This window comes from Podarcis bocagei (genome assembly GCF_964188305.1).
Source record: "Podarcis bocagei genome assembly, chromosome: 1".
Lineage (NCBI taxonomy): Eukaryota > Metazoa > Chordata > Lepidosauria > Squamata > Lacertidae > Podarcis > Podarcis bocagei.
The window spans coordinates 106595352-106620075 of NC_138125.1; the positions used below are offsets into that span (position 1 = coordinate 106595352).

Below are 24724 nucleotides of genomic sequence, written 5' to 3' on the forward strand. Positions count from 1 at the left end.
GTCAAGTCTAAGCTTTTTAAAAAATAATAATAATTCAGCATCAGTAATCAAACATGAGATTTCTTTGTAACATGTCAAATACAGAGAAAATAACCATGAGCACAGTATTTGACTAATCTAATGTTTGTGTTTTCATGACTGTGGTTTGCAACTGCACAGAATGTTTCATTTCTAAAATGTGTAAGATGGAAATACATGGATCAGCAGACTCTCACACGATTAAACGCTGCCACTGCACATTACCTAGTTTATTAGCAAATCATCAGTGACACGAATATTATATATTCACATCAGTGTCAAGATCTTTTGCAAAGGGCTTTTATCTTTGTTAGTACATAAACTTCACAAGATAACAGCCACCCCAAAACACTCTTAAGATTTATGGCCAGCTCCACACTTCTTCACGGCAAATATAATTGTTACAGTATTTTTTTCTGCAGAATGTATGTAAAGGAGGAATATACTAGGTCCTCCAGATTGTCATAATTCCAATAATTCTCTTTGTCTTCACTTCTCTCTGTTGCTCTCTCACACACTCTGTTATGAACAGCGTGCATACCATACATGTAAAGCACACGGCTGCCCTCAAAGAATCCTGGGAACTGTAGTTTATTCATCACAAAGCTAGCATTCCCAGCACCATTAACAAACTACAGTTCCCAGAATTCTTTGGGGGAAGTCATGTTTTTAAATGTATGTAGCCATGTTCCTCATCACCTTTTCTCAAGCAGAGACACAGACAAAGTGCTAGCAGGATCATACTCTGAATAAGTAATTAAAAATAATAATCCTGGTTTTATAGATTACAAAATACAGTGGTACCTCGGGTTAAGTACTTAATTCGTTCTGGAGGTCCATTCTTAAACTGAAACTGTTCTTAACCTGAAGCACCACTTTAGCTAATGGGGCCTCCTGCTGCCGCCGCAGCGCCACCATGCGATTTCTGTTCTCTTTTTTTTTTAAAGTAATATTTATTAAGAGTTTAAAAATTACAAAAAGAAAAAGAGTTAAACAAAGCAAAACAATACAATACAATACATAAAAAACAAAAAACACTGCTTATCTTAACAAAACAAAAACAGAAACAATTAAAAACACATCCAATATTTCCATATCTTGTCTTTCATTTACTTGTTTCGATGACCTCCTCACACCTCCCTTTTTTGTATTCTAGTTCAGTTAGCTATTTCAGCAAATCCTTTCCATCTTTCTCAATTTTTGTCCTATAATTTATCTTATCACAATCTAACCTTATTTTTTTTCCCTTTGGCCCATTAACAGTCTATCTTTACTTAATTCTTTATAACATTTCTGCTAAAGCCATATAACTTCATTCCAGTGCTAGCAGGATCATACTCTGAATAAGTAATTAAAAAATAAATCCTGGTTTTATAGATTACAAAATACAGTGGTACCTCGGGTTAAGTACTTAATTCGTTCTGGAGGTCCATTCTTAAACTGAAACTGTTCTTAACCTGAAGCACCACTTTAGCTAATGGGGCCTCCTGCTGCCGTCGCAGCACCGCCATGCAATTTCTGTTCTCATCCTGAAGCAAAGTTCTTAACCGAGGTAATATTTCTGGGTTAGTGGAGTCTGTAACCTGAAGCGTATGTAACCTGAAGCATCTGTAACCCAAGGTACCACTGTATGTAAGAAGCCACAGCTATCTAATGTAAGCTCACAATAGCACCCAAGGCCATAACTAATGCAGAAATCATTCTTAAATATGTCAACATTTACATTCATAATACATAGCGTTAACAAACTAGTAGGCAGCAATTCAACGTAAGCAAAATCATTTTCCATGTACCCATAAGAAAGCTGACAGCTACATAACTCTCAATTACCCACACTGAGCCAGAGGTGCTACATGTCAATAGAGTCAAGAAAATGATGAATATAGCATTATTGAAACATGAAAGAAATAGTTTGTAGCAACTTCTGTGTAGGGGTGTTTAGAAACAAAAATGTTTGCATCTGCCTCTCGTGAGAAAATGTGTTTTTAAATATAAAAAACCCCATGCAGATCTGTTTTTATGCTAATTAATGGCATTAAAATGGACAAAAATGGACTTAGGAATGAATGCACATGAAACTGACACGAACTGGAAATAGACAGACCTGCCCCACCCTTTAACAGCAGACAGACACACATAAACGCAGCAAGCAAAACAGCTTATAAGTGAAGGGAAACTCTTCTCCTGTCACATCCACGCACCACGTTTAAAGCACTCTTCTGCAACTTCAAGAGTCATTGTTCCCCCACCCTTTCAAAGGACCCTGGGGAATGGAGTTTATGAGTGCCAGAAACTGTAGCTCTGTCAGCAGTCTCCAACAATTCTCAGCACCCCTAACAGACTACCATTCCCAGCATGCTTTGGTAGAAGCCATGACAATCAGAGCATAACTGCCAATCATCCCACTTTGAGTGGGACATCCCAGATGGACATCCAGCTTCTGGTGTTAATCCTGGGTGTCCCGCTTCCTCCGTCACCCTGGCGAGACCTCCTCTGAGGTCCACCGTAGCTCCTGGAGTACTTCAGGAAGCATGACACCAACTTTCTGAAGCGCACTGCCAACTTCCAGAAGTTTGTCGGTGGCCGTGGCGGGCCTGGCAAAGGAAGCCTCAGCCTCGCAGTGGTGGCAGCAGAGGAGAGCCGACCAACGTAAGGGAGTGGTGGGCCGATGCAGCCTGGGAGGACGGGGGGCAGCAGGGGCAGCATGGTGGGAGAGGTTTCCCAGATTTGAAATGGAAAAAAGTTGGAACATATGTTGAAGTGGTAGAAGAATGCTTTAAATGTATGGTGTGGATGTGACATAGGAACTTGTTGTTTAGTCATTTAGTCGTGTCCAACTCTTCGTGACCCCATGGACCAGAGCACGCCAGGCACTTCTGTCTTCCACTGCCTCCCGCAGTTTGGTCAAACTCATGCTGGTAGCTTCGAGAACACTATCCAACCATCTCGTCCTCCGTTGTCCCCTTCTCCTTGTGCCCTCCATCTTTCCCAACATCAGGGACTTTTCCAGGGAGTCTTCTCTTCTCATGAGGTGGCCAAAGTATTGGAGCCTCAGCTTCAGGATCTGTCCTTCCAGTGAGCACTCAGGGCTGATTTCCTTCAGAATGGATAGGTTTGATCTTCTTGCAGTCCATGGGACTCTCAAGAGTCTCCTCCAGCACAGACATAGGACCTGGGGCCCACAAAAAATGGCAGCCTTGCCATTTCCCTGCTAAAAGTCAGCAGAGCTTGTTTTACACCAGGCATAGGCAAACTAGGCCCTCCAGATGTTTTGGGACTACAGTTCCCATCATCCCTGACCACTAGTCCTGTTAGCTAGGGAACATGGTAGTTGCAGTCCCAAAACATCTGGAGAGCCGAGTTTGCCTATGCCTGCTTTACACCATGATTTAAGGGAAGAGGAGACACAAGAGGGGATCTCCAATTTCCTAGTCTTGACAACAGAAATACCGTGTTAATATCAAAGTGAGAGAAGTGGGCACAAGAGTTTTCTCAGTGTTTCAGAAGGCAGGTGAAATACTATGCTGTTCTTTTCAGAAATGTCTTCAAGAACTTCGGGAGAGTGAATCAAAACTCAGGGCAGAGCTGCAGCTGCTTCCCAAATTAGTAGTCATTACTCAGGATTGACTGGGATAATGGATTCATTTTGATGCATGCTGAGAAGGTCTACTTGGATTTCTCCGTGTGACATAAATTATTTTGAACGCTGTGGGTGCATGCCCCCTTTCCTCCGATGTTACTTAGCTACATACTATAAGGATCACAGTAAGCAAGGAGTGGGCAGGAAATCTCCATCTGTTCCAAAGAGCTCTTACACAGTTAAAGACCCAAAATTTCATTCTGTGGTTATAGATCCATAGTCGCATCTATATGTGAGAAACACGGCACAACAATGCTGACTCTGATGACCCAAACCTGTGCATTGCAAAGTGAATTTTGCTGCGATAAGCTTCCTGGGATTAATCTCCAAATATATAATCCTCCTTTTCTTACCCTGAGATATACCTCCTGCAAGATGGGAGGATCTTCACAGCAGGCAATGAGGAATGCTGAGTCAGCATCTAAAGAGACGAAGCAGATTAGAAACCAAAAGGATTCAGATGACACAGCAGTAAAAGAGCTACCGTAATTTTCACTCTATAACACGCTCCAGACCATAACATGCACATAGTTTTTAGAGGAGGAAAACAAGAAAAAAAATATTCAGAACGAAACAGTGGGTGTATGATTTTTGTGGTTCATGCTGTGGCCACAGACATGTGATCTGACAGTGAGTTTGGAGTAGCCCAATGCAAAAATCCTGAGGATCCATGTGGATCCATGCTTTGTAACCACGTTTTTGCACCACTGCGACCCCAGGCAACAGTGGGTGCGTGATTTTTTTGGTGCAAGATGTAGCCATGGACATGCTATGTGATCTGATGGTGAATTTGGGGTGACCCAGTGCAAAAATCCTGAGGATCCATGTGGATCCGTGCTTTGTAACCACGTTTTAAGTAGGGAGGGAAGGAAAAGCACTCAAGGGACAAGGAGCACGCATGGGGTGTGTGGAGAAGGATGCTGCTAATAATGCTATTTAGCGAGCTGAGTGGGGAGGAGAGAGGGACAGAGAGCCTGCTTGCTTTAAAGGAGCCAACCAGACAGGAGCCGCTTACACTCGTGTAAGCAGCTCCTCTCCTCTCCCGCTTTGCTCCTTTAAAGCAAGCAGGCTCTCTGTCCCTCTCTCCTCCCCACTCCGCGGCTCTTCTCCCACTTTGCTGTTTCAAAGCAAGCCACGGAGGAGGGAAGGAAGGGGAACCATGGATCCTCTGTTCACGACTGCAGCAGATCCCCCCCCCCCGCCACCCATAGGCATTCGCTCCATAACACGCACAGACATTTCCCCTTACTTTCTAGGAGGAAAAAAGTGAGTGTTATGGTGCAAAAAATACGGTACTTACTACACACATACAACCCTACAGGATAGTCAGTACATCTGATAGATAACGGTTCTGTGTAAAAACACTTTCAGTTCACTGTGAATTGTATGGTGTGGTGAAAATACTATGGTGAAGAAAATAGAATCATAGAAGCATAGTTTGTACCCATCATGAACTGTGCATTCAGTATTGTGGGCCTAATTCTGTGAAACTCCCTCCTGAATAGATTAGACAGGCCTCCTCCCTGTTGAACAAAGACCTTTTTTTAATTAGGGGTTTTAAAGTTGGGGTTCTTAGGGGGGAGGGGTGTTACATTTAATTATAATTGATTTTATTCATTGGTAATTAAGCAGTATATAAACACCTTTAAAAAATATTAGGTAAAGGTAAAGGGACCCCTGACCATTAGGTCCAGTGGTGGCCGACTCTGGGGTTGCGGCACTCATCTTGCTTTATTGGCCATCTTTTTATTGATAAGGGGAAAACTCATAAGGCAGGGATAGGGTCATCTGAGGCAAACTGCCTCAGCTCCATTGGTTTATTATTTATTGTTTATTTGTTAGATTTATATACTTCCCTTCATCATAAGATCTCAGGGCAGTTAACGAGCTAAAATACAGGATAAAATCATGAAAATAAGCAGAGCAAAACAGAAAAAAACAAAAGCACCCCACCTTCCCACAGACACATTAAAAAGGCTGTAGAATATTAAATCAGCCAAAGGCCTGGTAGAAGAGGAACGTTTTCGCCTGGAGCCTAAAAATATATAATGAAAACGCCAGACAAACCTCCCTGGGGAGAACATTCCACAAATGGGGAGCCGCTACCGTAAAGGCCTGTTCTCAGGTTGCGACCCTCCAGACCTCATGTGGATGAGGCACACAAAGAAGCTCCTTCAGATGATGGATGCAGAGTCTGTTCAGTTTGCAGCTGAAGAGGAAAGTAAACATTGCTCCTGCTCTACGGCCGGTGCTTAGGAGATTACTGCCTATAGAAATCCATAATTACAGCTGAAAAGAGTGGTTTGACAATGCCTTCATTCACTGCTGAAATGTGGTGTTGGTTCCACTTTCCACAGTGGATATGGACCTAGACTGAAAATCCATGCAAATATACACAAAAGAGCTAGCGCAGCAAGGGGCTTTGGTATTCTATTACTATTGATATTGCAGGGATGAGAACTCACCGGTAAAATATCAATGTGTAATGAATCAGTGACATAAAATTGATTAAGTTCCCGTGGTGTCTCATTCTGCAGCTCCGGTGATCAATAGGAATTACTTAGGTGCTTAGTCTGCACATACTGCTATGGCGGCAGGTGTCAGGGAGCCTTGACCTCACCTTCACCTCTTTGCAAAAGGCAGCCAAAGCTTATGTTAATGTTTTTAATGTGGTTCAGGGAGCTCCGATTTGTGGAGTCTCAGAGTTGCTCTTGAGCCTATCAATATCTCTTCCTCTTTCAGGGTTTGGTGGATACAGTCATACCTCATGTTACGTTTGCTTCAGGTTGCGCGTTTTCAGGTTGCATCCTGCGGCGACCCGGAAGTACCGGAAAGGGTTACTTCCGTGTTTCACCTCTCGTGCATGCGCAGATGCACACAATGACGTCATGCGCATGCGCAGAAGTGGCGAATCGCGACCCGCACGCGTGCAGACACAGGTTGCGTTCTTTTCAGGTTGTGAACAGGCCTCCAGAACGGATCCCATTCGCAACCAGAGGTACCAGTGTACATACAAAGGAATTAAAAAGGTTTTGTTTTTTAAGCAGGAGTCAGCAGCTCTTTGCGTGAGCAACTGTGAAGTTCTGACATGCAAATCTTGACAATGAGTTTAGGTTTGCAGGAATACAGAACAGGGTTGGGGGACCCTTTTTAGCCACATTCCCTTCTAGGTAGGCTTGCCATACGTCGGGGAAATTCCTGACATGTCCTGGTTTTCAGGTGTAAAAAATGGTGTGGGGGGCAGGATTTTGCCGAATCGGCAAAATGTCAGGGAAAACCCGGATGTACGGCAATGAGATGGAAAAAGAGGTGGAAATATTAAATATTTAAAAGCTTCCCTATACCAGGCTGCCTTCAGATGTCTTCTAAAGGTTGTATAGTTACTTATCTCCTTGGCTCGGGGGGTCGCATAAGTCCACACCCTCCAGCATTTCTCTGATGCTAATAGGGACGTCCTATCATACCATCCAACATTTCTCCAATGAAAATAGGGACACCCTAAGGAAAAGTGGGACATTCTGGGATCAAATCAGAAACAGGGATGGCTTCTGTAAATCCGGGACCGTCTCTGAAAAAATGGAGGGTCTGCTACGAAGCACAAGGAGCTGGTTGGTAGCATAAGGTTAAAACAGCTGCACGCTCTAACTCCCAACTTCCCCTCGAATTCACTTACATGAGAATCTAGGTTTGGCACAGACTTAGTGCCTGGTACTTGGGGACTCTTTTACAGCCAGCTGAGGTGATCAAGATGTAAAATTTCCCTAGAGAAACGAGCACAGAAATGAGGCCTAAGAAACCAGAACTTCAATAAACTCCTGAATTTATGAAGTTTGGTTGGAAAAGGCACGTACAAAACCCGCAGTCCCCATCCAGTCAGCCCCCAGCCCTTGAAGTTCTGCACTGCCACCCTGTGGCGGCTCACATGTTCACCAGACATTTCAGGGGATAATAATAATAGAAACAGAGGAAGCCGCCTTATACCAAGTCAGACCATTGGACCATAGCTGTCAACTTACAGATTTGAAAATAAGAGACTAGCAGCCTTGAAAATAAGGGATTTTCTCAGCACAGGTATGTTCGACTTCTGATCCCCTCCGAGCCAAAGGCAGAAAGCCCAGCTAGCAGCCAAACGAAGCCTCAAGTGGTGGTTCCCACAGCGCAGCAACCCGGCAAAGGGGATGCAGCAAGGAAAACCACTGTCACCTCTCCGCTGGGAAGCGCTGAGCAAAGGCGAGTCCCCAGGCAACGTGGCCGATTTGATCGGCACAAGGCATGCAAGCTCCACCCCCCAGTCCTTCTTAGTCTCCTTATTGGGTGAGCAACGCAGCCAAGCAACCCAGTTGGAGCCTCCCTCCTCCCTGGCCGGCAGGGAGGGAGGGAGAGGAGCTGCTTCCTTTGAAACCCAGGAAATTTAAGGGACATCATCAATAAGGGACAGCAGCGGGACATGGCGCTGGGATAAGGGACCGTCCCGCCAAATAAGGGACGCCTGACAGCTATGCATTGGACCATCTAGCTCAGTATTGTCTACTGTGACTGGCAGGGACTCTAAAGGGCTTCAGACAGGGAGTCGTTCACAGCCCTAGCTGAAGATGTCAGGGACCTTCTGCCTTCTGCACACAGAGCAGATACTCTGCTCTTGAGCTACTGCCTGGGAGGGGGAAAAAATCCCAGGATAAAAGCCTCCGCCCTCTACAGGCCCATGTGGAGCTGGTCTGAGGCCCGGGTCAATAGTCTTGTTAGAATGAAGTTATAAACTCAAACAAAGTAAGCAGCCTGTCCCTAGTGGGGGCCCCCAGCCAGCTTAGCCTTCCATGGCTTGAGGCAAGTATAGCTGGTTGTCCACCCCCTTCTGCACAGGCCCAGCCCACTATTTGTTTCAAATTCTGCAAAACTGTAAACACTTTCTAAGGGGATCTTTTCAAGTAGGGTCCAGAAGAAAGTGGAATGCCTGTGATGTTTTATTTTATTAAGTAAATGTACACACTGCCTTTCCATCTATGGATGGCTATTTAGTTATTGAAATCATTGGGAGAGGCCATAGCTCTGGTTGAATCCCTAGCATCTCTAGTAGAAAGGATCTCTGATATTAGCAGTAGGAAAGAACTCATCCTGAGATTGTTGAAAGTGGCTTCTAGTCAAAAGCAGAGAGCACTGGGGATATGGGCAGTATCATATCAATGGCAACAGAGAGTAAGAGGCTGACACAAAGAATAGATGGACCTAAATAGCCAGAATCTATTGGTCATGGGGGGGGGATCAAAAGTCTGTGAAGTAACTCCTTTCAGTATGTGAGGTCACAATTTGTACTTGTGGTCACATTCACACCATACATTTGAAGCACATGGCTTCCCCCAAAGAATCCTGGGAAGTGTGGTTTACTCTTAACAATCTACAATTCCGGGCACCCTAAACAGACTACAGTTCCCAGGATCCTTTGGGGGGAAAGTCGTTAAATATATGGTGTAGATGTGGCCTGTGTATCTAGAGCCAGTGTTATCCCATGTAATCGACAGCTTCCCCTCATGCTACAGATTTGCCTTTTCTTTTCCTAAAAGTGCTCAGGCCATTTTTATATAAATGAAACTCATATTTTCATTGCGTGTTTTCAGAATTCTCCCACAGACTGAGAGCTAAAGATGATGATACATCAAGTCACGGATCATTAAGGAATAATGCGACTTGAGCCAGGTTGCCTCCTGCAGTAGGGAATGTGGAAATGGGAGCCAATAATCAGCTTGCGGCTTTCCAAAGGTCCATGTCTGTGGTTCGCTGCAATTTTGCATGGGGAAAAAATGGAGGAGGAGAAACCCTGACTTTCATTTCTTAAAACATGTTGTTTATTAGGCTCCTTCCATTGTCCGGAGAACTTTGCAAACATAAATCACAATAGCTGGTTACTATGGTAGATAGGATGTAGATGGTCCTCTTGCTAGAGCAGGCAAGGACAGGGTGAATTCAGATTGGTTTTCCTGTAACACAGGGTTGCCTAACCACCAGGTGTTGTTGGACCAACTGGTATGGCAAATAGCCAAGGATAAGTGGGGGGGTATTAGTTCAGCAGCATCTGGAGGGCCACAATTTAGGGGCCCTTGCTTTATAAATGGAATATTGCTCTCCAAGGCATTGTTTCTTCTAAAAAAATTCCAAGCCAATTGTAAATTCTTCTGATCCCTTGTAAATTGTGTGTTTGTGTGTGTTTGTTTGTGTGGTCTGACTCAAACATGCAAACAGAAGTATGGGGACCGCTTACAGTGCAATCATAGTGAAGCCAGTTGTGTGGATGAATATTGTACAGACACAGCTCACTTACTCTGTGTTAAGATTTTCTACTATATGGTGTTTCCATAGTCTGTAGTAATGCAAATGTTGTTGCTTTTTCCTGTCACACATTTTAATTTGTGATAGAGGCATCATCAAGTAGGACGCCTTCCCCACATTTCCCACAAGTTGCTTATCTGCATTCATCTTGTGGCACAGCTCACAACGTCGTTTTCAAAGCTACCACAAACCCACTTTCCCCCTGCTTCAAGGCTACTGAGTTTTCCTTTGGGAAGTCTGGTTTTTTAGCTGAAAGGCAGCTTAGAAATGTAATGGATGAACAAGTCGGCTGATTTTATCTGTTATCAGTAAATATCCACAATCTAATGAGATTACGTTGTCCATTGGACCTTGACTACAAAGTCAGGCTACAGACTCCACACATAAGTGTTGGGTTTGTTAGCTGGTTTATATGCAACACAGAAAATATAGAATATTCTGATGTGTGCTAGCTGTTTATACTTTATCTACAGACACAATCATTTGCACCTCTAAAAAGGCTGGCTTTGGGGCTATTTGAAAAACATCACAAACGCAAACCTGAGTTTGCCACAGTAGGGTTGATCAACACGACAGCGACGTTTCGGTAGCCGAGCTCCCTGGTAAGCATATCTGGACTAAGGCATACACTTTTTGCATTTGTATTTTTATACTTTTAGGTCAACTCTTAAAACATCTAAGACTTGTTCCCCTAAGGGTATGAAGTTGGCCTTAATATGTTACTGCAAACAGATGCAATGATGACTCTAGACATAGAATCATAGAATCATAGAGTTGGAAGAGACCACAAGGGCCATCGAGTCCAACCCCCTGCCAAGTAGGAAACACCATCAGAGCACTCCTGACATATGGTTTTCAAGCCTCTGCTTAAAGACCTCCAAAGAAGGAGACTCCACCACACTCCTTGGCAGCAAATTCCACTGTCGAACAGCTCTTACTGTCAGGAAGTTCTTCCTAATGTTTAGGTGGAATCTTCTTTCTTGTAGTTTGGAGCCATTGCTCCGTGTCCGCTTCTCTGGGCTGAACTGTGTTCTGTGCAGAACTCCACATGTACCAGTAGCTATTACATGAACATATACACATCCTTAGCATGTGCTGCAGCATCTGAAATTCAGCATATGCTTGAATTTTCTAGGCTAGCAACACATGGGAGAGAGCCAAGGGAGATTGTGGTGGGCCTCCAAGGATAAGATTGCCAAAACATTCAAATGTGCCAACACCAAAACATATAATTCTTTGTTTTCCATATTAAACAGACAAACAAAGCATCACACTTCTGTTTTGTTCTAACGTGCCCATCAGTACACTTTCCTGATGTATAACAACAACTCAACCCCTTGGTGGTCATAACATGTATGTTTTCTCTCTGTTCTACAAGGGATGTAAAGTTTACTAGAATCATCTTTCCACTGTTTATCCAACTGACTACATCATTTTACAGAATGTTGCCTTTAATTATTAAAAAGCACTTTATTCACTATCTTCATTCAATGTCCCTTGGGAAGTATGATACTAAAAGGCTAACCTGAGTGTAATTGAGCTTTTGCTTTACATTTGTTGTAAATTTATGCACCATCGACAAATTTTTGCTCATGGTTTGCTCAAGGTGCTTTATCCTTACCCCCGCCCTGTGTGAGGTATATATATATTTATATCCCTCCTGTTCATGTTTCACGGACATTCTTTGCCATTGTTCAGCCTGCTTGTTTGGATCTTAGAATTCCAGATGTGTGCAAGCGTTCTGGTTCTCTGAAGAAAGGAAATATAGTCATTTTAATGACATAATCATTGGGAGTCCCAAGTTGTGCTGGTAGATAAACACAGGAATGAGAAAGCAGTAAAACAACACTACAGCCCCCAAGAGAGACATCTGAGGGCAGCATATTCCATCAGTAGGAAGCAATGGACATTGCTGAAATTAAGCAATAAGTAAGAAATATGAGGGTAGTTGTCTGTCACAAGCAGCTCCCACTACTAGCAAAGAATTTTCTCTTCTGAGCTCTAGCAATCCCTGAGTCTCTTCCCCCAACACACTTTTTGCTTGCTTTCCACAAAAGTATAGATGATGATTTGAAAAAAAATATTCATGCTATATAAAGGCATCTGAACTCTGAGGTCAACAGTAATATTTTGCAATGTTCTGACATCCTGGTCTGGGTACGTTAGAAGAAGGACAAAGACAACAACCTTAATCAGTACAGTGGTACCTCTGGTTAAGTACTTCATTCGTTCCGGAGGTCTGTTCTTAACCTGAAACTGTTCTTAACCTGAAGCACCACTTTAGCTAATAGGGCCTCCTGCTGCTGCCGCGCCGCCGGACCACGATTTCTGTTCTCATCCTGAAGCAAAGTTCTTAACCTGAAGCACTATTTCTGGGTTAGCGGAGTCTGTAACCTGAAGAGTCTGTAACCTGAGGTACCACTGTACATTTGAGCATTTCTCAGCTTTAGTTTATGAAACTGGAGGAGTGAAATTTTAATCTTTTGCAATGGGGTTGAAATTTAAGAATAGACTTGATCATTTGTTTCTGCAGCCTGACTGAACGCAGCATAAAGACAAAATGTTAACAACTTTATTTAATGGGATTTGTGTCCCAATCCCTCGTCACGAGCAATTCCTGGGGCGGATCACAACAGTGGAAAAAAGAACATAACAATAAAATGGAGTGAAAAACATATCAGCAGACCCATCTGCCATCTTACCCCCAATATATTCAGAAGACCTATTCAAAAGCCTGGAGGAAGAGAACGGCCATCATCTGGTGCTGAAAATTAGGCAAAGAAGTGCAATTCAAGCAGGGCTCAACCGGGTACTAGGGTGCTTGGGAGAAACAGAGGAAGTGTAGGTAGCAGAACCAGGGGAAGAGAAAGGAAGAGGGGAGAGTTATCCCTGTGTAAACATGCAAGGGTGAATGAGAAGTATTGGATCTAAGAGAGTGGGGAGGGTGATTCTTGCCCCACCCATCACCAGTCCCCACTAAAGATTATCCCTGGGCAAAAGCTATCTTCAGCATTAAAAAGTTTTACACTAATAAGATAGGTTTCTAACTTTTCTATCCAACTTTGTATATTATTGATGCAAATAGTTGCAGCGACTACTGCTACAGATAAGCTATTAGTAAAAGAAAAAAAGGAAAAGAGAGGACCAGCTGTTCTTTAGTTTTATGTTTTCTTCACTGTTAATGCACACATTTTCCACACCAGTCATAATATTTCTAAGAATGATACTAATGTGCCAATAATAAGAAAATGTTTATGCTACCTCCTGATAAAAATTAACTGCTAGAATCACTCTACAATGGTACCTCTGGTTATGTACTTAATCTGTTCCAGAGGTCCGTTCTTAACCTGAAACTGTTCTTAACCTGAAGCACCACTTTAGCTAATGGGGCCTCCTGCTGCCACCGCGCCGCCGGAGCACGATTTCTGTTCTCATCCTGAAGCAAAGTTCTTAACCCAAGGTACTATTTCTGGGTTAACAGTATCTGTAACCTGAAGCGTATGTAACCCAAGGTACCACTGTACAGTCATTCCTGCAGCCAATTAGAACCTGTCCTCAGATTTCAAATGCAATTATCCTATATAGTACAAATACTTTTTAAAGTGTGTGTGTGTGTGTGTGTGTGTGTGTGTGTGTATATATATATATATAGTTTTCAAGAACAATGATGATGAACAATAAAGAAACAACAACAATGACTGTAAGGGGCACATTATTACAGCTGAAATGAAAGAAACAGAAGGTTCAGTATGTTTGCAGACATCAAAATAAAATAGATTTCGCAAAGGGGCATTCTGGAACTAAAGATCACATATTGATAAGATGACCTCGCACATAGAGACGTGTTGTTGGGGGCCAATGCAGAGTACTGTTTTTATTTATAAAGCGTATAAATGGAGACCACATAACATCAAGATGGTAACCCCTCTTAAAACCCTCCTGAGATGGGTTAAATGCTCAGACAAGACCACACCCTCTCAAACCATCCATTCCTAGAGGAACCTGAGGCAGACATCCAATGTCTGGCGATTCCATTCAATTAAAAATACTGACATAATATCACACATAGATTAGTTTTCTTCGCAGGAAGGTTTGTACAGAGTTTCTACATAGGAAGGTTTCCATGTAAAACTGATCAGGCACTCTGCAATCCTGAGCAAAATTAACTGGGCCTGGAAGTAAGCTTACTAAATTCAACTGAACTTTCATCCGAGGAAACATGCGAAGCATTTCACGGAAAATTACTAGTTGCAACATGGTGTAATTCTGGTTTTTGAAAAAGCTCCTTTTACAAATAGCTTGCAGTACTCAGATAAACCTGGAAGTTTCAGATTGCTGATGGCATGTGGAGTTTAAATCTGATAATTTAATATACTCATGGTAGGGCCAACCAGCTGTAAAGAGACGCTTGAAAACAGTGGGTCCCTGGAGGAATCGTGTCTTGTTTTACATTTGTTGGCAGCATAGAGGGGTTTAAAGATGCCAGATCTCTCTCTTTCCTCCCTCCCTTCACAGATACACACCTCAGGCGCTCAGCTTCCTATCAGGTGGGGCACTATTTTTAAAAATGGATGGAATTCTAGAAATAGCTGTCAGGAAAGACTGAAAGTTCATTATCATTGCAAAGAAAAGAAAAAACTAAAAGAAAACTAAAACGATAGAGACAATTCAGCTCTTTATGCTTTTGGAAACACAATTCTGTTGTTTTTAGTGTGCAAAACTGCTGTCACAGATCTTTGATGGGTACTGGAAGTTGTATATGGGCATAGTGTTAAAAGCTTTCACACCATCCCTGTGCAAGCAGCACATTGATATTCCTATTTTGCAGGTGGCAATACTGAAATAGAGGGCTTGTTCACATTACCCCCTTAGAGCACAGTGAATTTGTCCCCTCCCATACATTTCACAGCTCTTTCCCTTCATCCATTTCTGTTTGTGTTCACACCAGGGTGTGTGTGTTCACACCAGGGTGGGTGTGTTCACACCAAGTGTCCACAAATTGGCTACGCAGGAGGTTTGAGAAACACCATGCCATACCGTAGTATAGTGGTACCTCAGGTTAAGTACTTAATTCGTTCTGGAGGTCCGTTCTTAACCTGAAACTGTTCTTAACCTGAAGCACCACTTTAGCTAATGGGGCCTCCTGCTGCTGCTGCTGTGCCGCCGCATGATTTCTGTTCTCATCCTGAAGCAAAGTTCTTAACCTGAGGTACTATTTCTGGGTTAGCAGAGTCTGTAACCTGAAGCGTATGTAACCTGAAGCATATGTAACCCGAGGTACCACTGTATTCTGTAACAAAGTGCAGGCTACATATGCATCTTGGATAAAATGTGAATGTGGGTTAAAACCCGGCGTTGGAAATGCAGTGAGTGCAGACATCCATAGTTGCTCGGTAAGTAGCCAAAATTATGAAGCCCCCCCCCAAGTCAGAGGCCACCTTATTTGCCCTAATCCAGCAGTGCACTATGAGCTGTTAAATCCATTAGTGATCTTAAACACGCTCAACTCTACACTGGTTTGTGCCCAGTGGGCTTTTCCCCCTTTGCTTTTCTGATCGTTTAAAACAAGAACCATTCTTTATAATCCAGCAAGATGCAAGAATACATATATAAAATAAGCCCATGGTTAAGGAACAATCTATCCTCCCTTAGTCATCTATTTTCTGATAATTTTCCTCTTTTTATAACAAAAAATATCTCAATACGTTACCATCTGATTTCTATTTAAAAGACTCAACCCAAATACTGTTCAATTTAGTTCAGCATTATTCAAATAATATTCATTATTCATAAAACAATAGCATCCCAAATAGCAAAACAGGCTCTGCTCATCCACTGGCATGCAGGGTTGTTCAATACAGGGAACATTTATCTATGCTCCAACTGCAGTATATTATTCCGTGTTTCTGCTGATTATCGTTTTGTTACACTGCTAATTTTTAGACCATTTATATCAGAACAATCATTCAGTGCCTCCAAGCAATAAGTGGCAAGTGGCATGCAATATTTAGTATTTAATTTGTTGAGGAGTTCATCACTCAGGTTTGTTATTCAATAATGCAATGCTGGATTCTTCTCCCCCCCCCCCTCCACTTTTCTGATGGAATAGTTGCCAATTTTAAATGTTTCCTTCAAATTTCAATGCATTTCTTCTATGACATGAGGTATCCCACCATTCTTCTCCCTTCCTCCCGCAACAGAATAGAAATATGGTAAGAATGCTGTTAAGTTTTTAGCCGGAAAAAAATACCCACCCACCCCGTGTGAAACTGACTGAAGCCCAAATACTCAAGGAATATAATCTGATTTAGAGCTATGAAGTGTGGTAACTTGAAATGTCAGACAGGCCCAGCCATTGATTTAGCTGTATCCTCGGGAATAAGAACTACAAGCTATGTGGCAGATAGTAAAAGCTGAAATGGTATATTAGCAAATATTGCCAAACGGCACATTAAAACAACAACACAGGTGCCAATTCACACATCACACATGATTAGTGTGTGCCCTGAATGTTGAAAAGCACTAGGGCGGAGATTATGCAAAGTCATCAGAAAGTTCTCTGATGTTTGATCTGTGATGACTCATTCACACATGCAAGTGGCCACTCAAGGCTACAGCCATCAAGTAACCATACATCTGTGAACCAGCTGTAGAATCCAAGCAATTCAGGACACACACCCCCCAGACATCCTTTTAATGGAGCATTCATCATCATTTGTGCTCACGATGTTATCATGGCCATTATACACAGTTAATGTTTTTCAATACCATTTGCACCTGCAAAAGATTTGGAGCGGTCATGTTGCTTCATCTGCAATAGGCTTATGTCTTGTAGTTTCCTGCTGAAATCCTGCAACTTTCTATAGTGGGCTGTCCGACTTCCATAGAATCATAGAGCTGCAGAGTTGAAAGGACCTAGAGGGTCATGCCAGAATCCTGTCCAGTGCCATCCCTGGGTCATTGAACTATTGTACAATAATGGTCCTCTAGACAGCAATAATGCTGGGGAAACATAATAAAGCAGAATTAATGTGTGGATGGTGCAGTATAAATGCACTATTATTGCATCAATAGCATATTGCAGAATACAGATGCAAAAAAAATGGTAAAAGAAATGGTAAAAGCAGCTCTACATTTGCATTTGAGGGGTTTTGAGGGGTTTGTGGAGAGCAAGTCTGGGAACTGAGGGGTGTTTTGGGGAAGGGAGTTGGATGCTGTTAAGGTGGAGTGTGTCAGAGACATGGCATGCAGGAAAGCAATTTTAAAACTGTGTGGTTAGCTCCCATTCAGTCAGTCGGTTGGAGGGCATGACAAGATGAGCCTCAGCAGCTGACTTGTGGAGGGCAGTAACCCTGTAACAGTGCGGCACCCCAAGTCCTTGCATGAGGAGGGGGAAATATGAAGAGCATTCGTTAGTTAGCTAGTTCAGTTATCATAGAATCATAGGGCCGGAAGGATCCTACGCACAGTGGCGTAGCGTGGGTGTGTCAGCACCCGGGGCAAGGTAAGTAATTTGTGCCCCCTAACCCGTGGATTTGCGCCCCCTAACCCATGGATTTGTGCCCCCTAACCCTAAGCCCCAGATGTTGCGCCCAGTGTGGCCGGCCCCCCCTGCACCCCCCACGCTACGCCACTGCCTACGCACACCAAAAGCTGTGGGGTGATGATTGCTTTTCCTTCTCGCCACAATACTCTGCAATGTAGATTTGAGGGAGTTAGATAGCAATGGGTCCAGTTTTGTTCTTGGTTCCCTGCTTCATGTGCTGATTTCTCGAAGCACACATTACGAAATTGGCATGGGAAGGAGCCATTGCTGGTAGGTAAGATTTGCTCCAAATCTTTCTGAACAGACACATATTATCCAGTAGCAACCAACCTATACAGCAGAAGGAGGCAGCAGGAGCATGGCATCCATCAGATGTTTTGGACTACAACTCCCATCATTCCTAAGTACTGACTATGCTGGCTGAGGAGGATGGGAGTTCTAGTCCGAAACATCTGAAGGGCAAATCTGCCCCTAGTATAGAGCGACACAAGCACAGAGTAAAAGCAAACAAAATGACCTCAGGTGCCAAACAAAGGACTATTTACCAAAGCAAACCAGATAGTGCAAACTAGCATGTCATAAGCAAAATCAAAACGTTTCCATCATATAAACTGGAGAGGTTTGGTTGGTGCAGTTTTTCCTGTCATAAAAAAGATGAATAAATCTGTAAGGCTGATTATTAGTAGTGACATTTGACCAGAAATGTGTTGGTGTTGTTGTTTTAATCTACCACAAAGTCATTTCTGATATCAACATATTGTGGGGTTTCAACTATTACCTGACTGGGATTATAATCGTTCTTGAATGGAAAGCCTTTTCAGCAGATGTAACTAACTAGATGTAAATATTCCACAGGAGGCTGCACACCCTTTGACTCTGTTACCACCACCAATAAGTCATAACTCTTCCCCGTGTCTTAATCTGAAACCATTCTTTACATGGTGTGCTATTACTTCATGCGGTGTTTTAGCAGTACCCACACAGAGGGCATTGTCAAGGGGAAAAGAGGGCAAGAAAGGGGTGAAGGGAGGTCAGAGGGGGCAAAGTACAGCTCCGCTCCCCAGTGGCAATCCCCAGCTGCCTTCAAATCCCTCAAGGACATGAGGCCAGCTGTCAGAACGGACTCTTCACCCTCTGACCTCATCTGACTGATCATTTTGCCTCCTGCCATTTTCCTCCTACCTCAGCTACGATTTAGCTAACTTGTAGGGCTCGAGCAGTGCAAGCAGTGATCTTAATTGGGTCTCGCCTGTGCCGTATAAAGCAATATAATGTGACATTCCAAACCCCATAGACAGAGACCTAATCCACTTTTCACTTTTACTACTGCCAGCCACATGCTTTATGGTGAGTTTTAAGTGTCTTGTTAAATAAATATCACTAGCAAGACCCCGTGTGCCGGTTCTGACTCTTTCAGCACCAATGTGTGTATTGTGTTCCATTTCCATGCGATTCCTACATCTGATATTTCATATATTTGTTTCCGTGAGGCCAATATCTGTAGAACGTTCTGAAGGTAGAAAATTGCTTTAAGGTGCCTGGCAAGTCTGTTCTGATGAACTTGAATAATTAAAACACATTGAAACACACAATTTTATTTTTCATTCTCCCAGTACTCAGAGTATATTATTTATACAATACCTATCTCCCCTCTTAAAATGGATCTCTTCAAGCGTCTGATAGAGTGGGCTCTGGCCCATGAATTCCTAATACTAAAATAAATGTGTTTTGTTTCTTCTTTTTTTCCTAAAAGCAGATCAGCCTTAAGGAAAGCCCACACGTCCCCAAAATACAAATGCACACACACGTTTCAGTTTTTATCTCAATTCTTTTTTTCCTGTGTACTTGAAGACAGGAATAGCAAATATGACAATGACTGGAAGCATCCATGAACTCTGAGAAAATTTTGCCCTTAAACCCATGAGCCTAACTGCATTGCTAATGCTATATATATATATATATATATATATATATATATATATATATATTCACTTCAGGCTATTTAAGCAAACAGAAATTTAAATGAACATATTCCAGAGTAGCTGTGTTAGTGTTAAAGACTAAGACATTGATTAATCTGTAACCTATGGTGGATATGCATCTGATGAGGTGGAAATGTAGTCCACAAAAGTCTATGCCACTGTAAATTTTGTGGCCTCTCAACTATTAACAAATTTGCTATGGCATAAGCTCTTTGGTCTTTCAAAAATACACAGGCTACTTGTCCGTATTTCTTGTGGAATCTCTGTGTAACACCAGCAATGTCAAGAAATAGTTGAGTTTTATTTAGTTCTCTGTCTACTAAAGTCCTCAGTGGGGCACCCATCTTGGAAAAAACCATACTGAGCTCTCAACCTGCTCAGTCTTCTCTAAACAAATGACTCTGCCTTTCAGCCACTAGGTGGCAACAACATAAACCTCAAACCTCCCCGCCTTGTCTGTCTTTGCTCCGCCCTCTTCACACCTCTTCAGGTTCTAGGAGACCAGCAGGGAACTGGTTGCCACAAGGGGGGGGGGAGCCTGGCTTCTTCACCAGCATAACTCATTGCTGTCTCTTCGCACACAACCCTGCAACCTCTGCTTCTGCCTCTGTTCCTGGACTGCTCTCTGCCATAGCCTCTCCCTGCTCATTAAACCCTGTTACCTATTCAGCTTCCAACACCTCCTCCTCCCAGTCTGCTCCCTCTTCTTCCTCTGACCACTCATTGTTGCCCCACCATCTATCCCCCAGCTGTGAGCCATCTACCCTTGGGGGTTCCCCAGTTGCCGCCTTCTACCACTCCTCTGCATTCAGCCAGTCCATGACAATAGATAGCCATGAGTTTAAGGGGGGAGGAAGTAGGCTGTATGAGAGATCCTTCTAACCCCTGGATCCAGCAAGTGTTAAAATATCAGCCAGGTTTCCTTTCTATGTTGAGGTCATAGCCTGGGTGATGGGGCATTAAGAGAACAAAGGAAAGGGGCCAAATGGGTGGCGCCCCTCCCCCAACTTGTGGTTACTTAGAAGAACAAAGCAGAGTTTTATTTAGAGTTGAGTTGCAGTGAAGTGACGTAGAAGTAAAGCCGCAAGCTAGAGAGAGAGTCTGAGGCTGTGGCTATGAGGAAAAACAACACCCTTCTGAGATATTAATGCTGCGAACTTCTGGACCGGGGTATATATGGATATATGGATAGGGCGCTAATTGCTGAGTTGGAATAATGAATGGAGAGGTATCAAGTGATTTATAGGCATGTGTTAAAGAGACCTAAACGGCTTGTGTGAAGTTCCTCTAATTTTTATGTATTACTTGATGTGATGTGATGCCCGTAGATGCATAAGCTCTATCTGTGCTTGATCTCTGATGGCTGCTTTGCACATAGAAGCAAGTACCTGCTGCTGTGGACATCAGACGATGGAAATTCATGTGTGAATACATGCTCAGGCAAGCTTCTTGTCTCCAGATTAGGTTTTAATGCGAATAGTCTGTTTTCCTTAATCACCTGGGACCTTCTCAACCTCAACCTTGCTAAAAATTGCCAGTATGAACATTCATATTTTATCTTGTGTGAAGATGGATCTCTCAGTGTCTCTCTTGTGGGAAGAACTGAGACAACTGGAAAGCAGAGAGCTACGTTTTCTTCTATTATTGGAAGTTAAGATGATTCTCCAAGGACCTATGAGTGCCTTCATACTTATCTTGAACTTCTTCCTGGTAACTTTTTTTTAGTTTTCAAAACAATTATAGGATCAGCACTGATAGCATTTCACTATGGCTCTGGCAATTCTGATGATGAACACTGGTGAAGTAGTGGTTTTAAGCGGCCGTTAATGTGCATTTACACCACAGCCAGACCTACTATCAAGAAGAGTGAGGCATGCACTGAAAAGTATTGGGTAGCACTTGCTTGATTTAACATCATCTAATCTCTCCACAGACAAGTTAGGATGAATGATAGTTAAATAGCCGATGCTGTCTAAACACTTTGCAAACAAATCAGGCTGAATGTCATCTGGAAGCAACCATAGTCTAACCACTGTCTAAGCTTTGTGTGAGCAAATCAGTAAAATGGTCATCTGGGGACCCAGCTACATTAGCAAAAGAAAACATTATAAATGCATTATAACACTGTGACACCAGATGGCATTGTAGAGCTGAAATCAGAACTCTGTGAAATTTTCCACTGTGAGCTTTAAAACGGTTTTTTCAGAGCATTTTCAGAGAGGTTTTTTAAAGGTGTGTAGATGTAGTCTGGGACAGCCTCTAGATTTTTCTGTAGAATATATTTTTGAATTTGTGTGGATTATTGCAACACTCTTTGGCTATGAGCAATAAAAGTTTGGCAGTAACCCAACGGTTTACACTTGCTTCTGTTGATGGCAGTTTTTTAATCCACAAACCAGGAGCTGGTTTCCATTTGCTCTGATTCAGTGGTAAAGAGTGGATTTTCAGGAGAAAGCTCTGGCGAAACAGAAGAGTGCTTGGACATGGAACTATAAAGTCTGACCCATGTCTGGAAAGCACAGGGGAAAGTTAAGTGTGGACAAGCCCTATGACTGTGCTGTGCTATAGTATCCTAGGAGCATTATCTTTACTGTGTAGCAAGTTTGCATATTATGCTCACTTTTTCAATCTCCCTCTTAGCTGGAAGCTCACACTTTCTGCTCTCCTTCAGTGCAGTCAAAGGAAAAGTGATCTTCTCTGTTGGATTGAGTTTAAGAAATCTTGACAGGGCCAAGAAAAAAAGGAAATTGCATCTTGACTTTTGGCTCAGGTCCAAAAATGTCTAAAGCCAACACAGGTTCTAGTTATTTCCAGGCTGAATACTGCAGATTTTACTACAGGGGTAGCCAATTTGGTACGTACCAGGTCCCAGTCAGCATGGCCAATGGTGAGGAACGATAAGAGTTGTAGCCCAACTACAATTGGAAGGCACCACATTGTCTACCTCTGCTTTCCTGTATTACTACAGATTTCCATAGCAACCACATCAATAAAAAGGAGGCCATGTTGTATTCATATAAAATTTACCATGATACCATTATGAATATTGTTGTATCCCAGTCCCAGAAATGCATATCTGGCTAGGCTGCAATGCTATAAACTCAGAGCTAACATACAGAGACAAATAGAATTCATAAATGTCAGACGTTGCTAATGCTAACACACCTGGATGCAGTTAAACACTTGTAGATGTAAAATTATAATTGACAATGCTGTATATTGTGGGAAACATTTCTGCCTTTTTTTCTTTTGATTTGACAAGCGGCAGACTAGAGCACAAAATTTAACTTTGCAGCTCCCTGCAACATTTGTTAAAGTATAGCATTTGGATAGATTTCAGCTGGTTGTATTTTTTCTTGGTGGCGCTTATAAAAGGAACTATGGGAGGCTGTGGGTTAGAGAGCTTCCTTAGAGTAGCTATGGATTTGTATATGTTCACGTACAACTCCTTTAAAGTTCATTGCATTAACATTTACAGATGCTGAAAAATATTATTGACCCTTTTACACTGATGGCTCATAATGACTTTTCAGTGATGAAAAAATATACTACAGCTATAGGACATTTAGCCATTATTGGTGGGCTCAGATAGACCATAAAGAAATATTTCTGCTATGGATTATTTGGAGCTGCGCCCTGAACAAGAACTGTTGTGGAAATGGAAAGGATTTAAAGGCAGTGCAATTTGACATGGCTTAGACACAGGAAAGGGGGTGAAGTAGACACCAAAACAGCAGCCAGTTGGAACTGCGAAATTCATCATCCTGGAGTGTCTCTGTCACCAACAGGTACTCACAAAGAGAGTACAAGATGAAGTCACATTCCCTTTCTTCCTACACCGCACTAAAAGTGTAGATAATGAAACTGTGCTTGCAGTACAGTGTAAGAAGTAAGGAAGTTTCACCCCTTTGCTTTGGTAATATGGGGAGACATTTTCAAGCTCACACAATGGGTCTGTTTCATACCTCTTCATCTTCCTGATAAATTATTTGAAAGGGGACTCTTCCCATTTTGCCTCCACTCCATTCAGCATGCATTCGCTCATGATACTTCTGTGTGTGGTCTTCTTTTGCATTTCATGTCAAGATTCTGGGGAACTCTTGTTATTAAGTACTGCAGAAAAGACCTGCTGGTGCTTATTGGCTGCAATCATTGTTTCCACAGCCATTTCAGAACACTGCACAAAACCAAGTCGGGAGGATCTCTCTGTGAGTGATTTGAAGAGGTTTTCTGTGGTGAGTGATGATGAATGTAATTGTGGAATTATGGAGTGGTTTTGTCTTTGCTTGAACTCTAAAGTAGATTCACTTTGAACTCTGAGATTAAATTTTCAGAAAGTCAGACATTTTACTTTGAATTGCTTGGGATTTTCTCTATGAGCCACAGAAGTGTTCTTGAAATTTCTCTTCCTATTTTCTTTCAAAGTAACTGTTTAAAAATCACTTTTCTGAAATAGGATTGTTTCACTGTACAATATGGACATGCATTTAGTGTCATGGTTACTCCTCGCAATAGGTTCTCTGTTTTATTGTAAAAATAATTATTGCACCCAAAGATGTTACGCTTCCACTGATATATTTTTTTCAGATGAAGCAAACTGTGCAGAAGATTTAAAATAAGATCATTGGTTACTTTTGTTTTCAACAGGGGTAGATGCCACACAGCTGCCATCCAGCAAACATAGCAAAAGGAAATAGAAAAAATAAAAATCTATTTTTCAACAGATTTTCTGCACAACTGGCATGCTGGGAAGAGTGGAGATCAGAGAATACACATCTGGAAGAAGATTTGTATTTTCCAAACACTAGAAGTAGCCCGCCCACCCTCCCTGGCACTTTATCCTCAAGAATTCCAGACATTTTTTAAAAGTCCTCTCCAAAAGTTGGAGGATAACTTACTTATAACTCCATCCTGAGGGTTGGAGATAGACTTTTTAAAATAATAATAATAATAATAATCAGGATCAGAGTTAAACTGTGTTAAAGAAATGCTCCATGTCTAGGAAATAACTTGACAGATGTGCTCAAATTACCTCCGGTAATGTTGAGTGGAAGCATTTAAATCCTGATTGCACCCAAAATGTAATGCATGATGCATATGAAGCTTTTATAGCTGACATATAGGCTGTTACCTGACGACACCTTTTCCAACTATCTAGAGATCATTCGGCTAATGCACTTGGAAAAGGCAAAATTAGAGGTAGTAGAAAGTCATTAA

The 24724-nt window shown here is 42.3% G+C and overlaps 1 long non-coding RNA gene across 1 annotated transcript; it reads left to right on the forward strand.

Moving 5' to 3' along the window:
• The first annotated feature begins 1383 nt into the window (after positions 1-1383).
• LOC308573508 lies at positions 1384-24192 on the forward strand. The gene is made up of 3 exons (XR_014002100.1): positions 1384-2667; positions 23672-23742; positions 24155-24192. It is a non-coding gene; the product is annotated as an uncharacterized lncRNA (long non-coding RNA).
• The last annotated feature ends 532 nt before the right edge of the window (positions 24193-24724 follow it).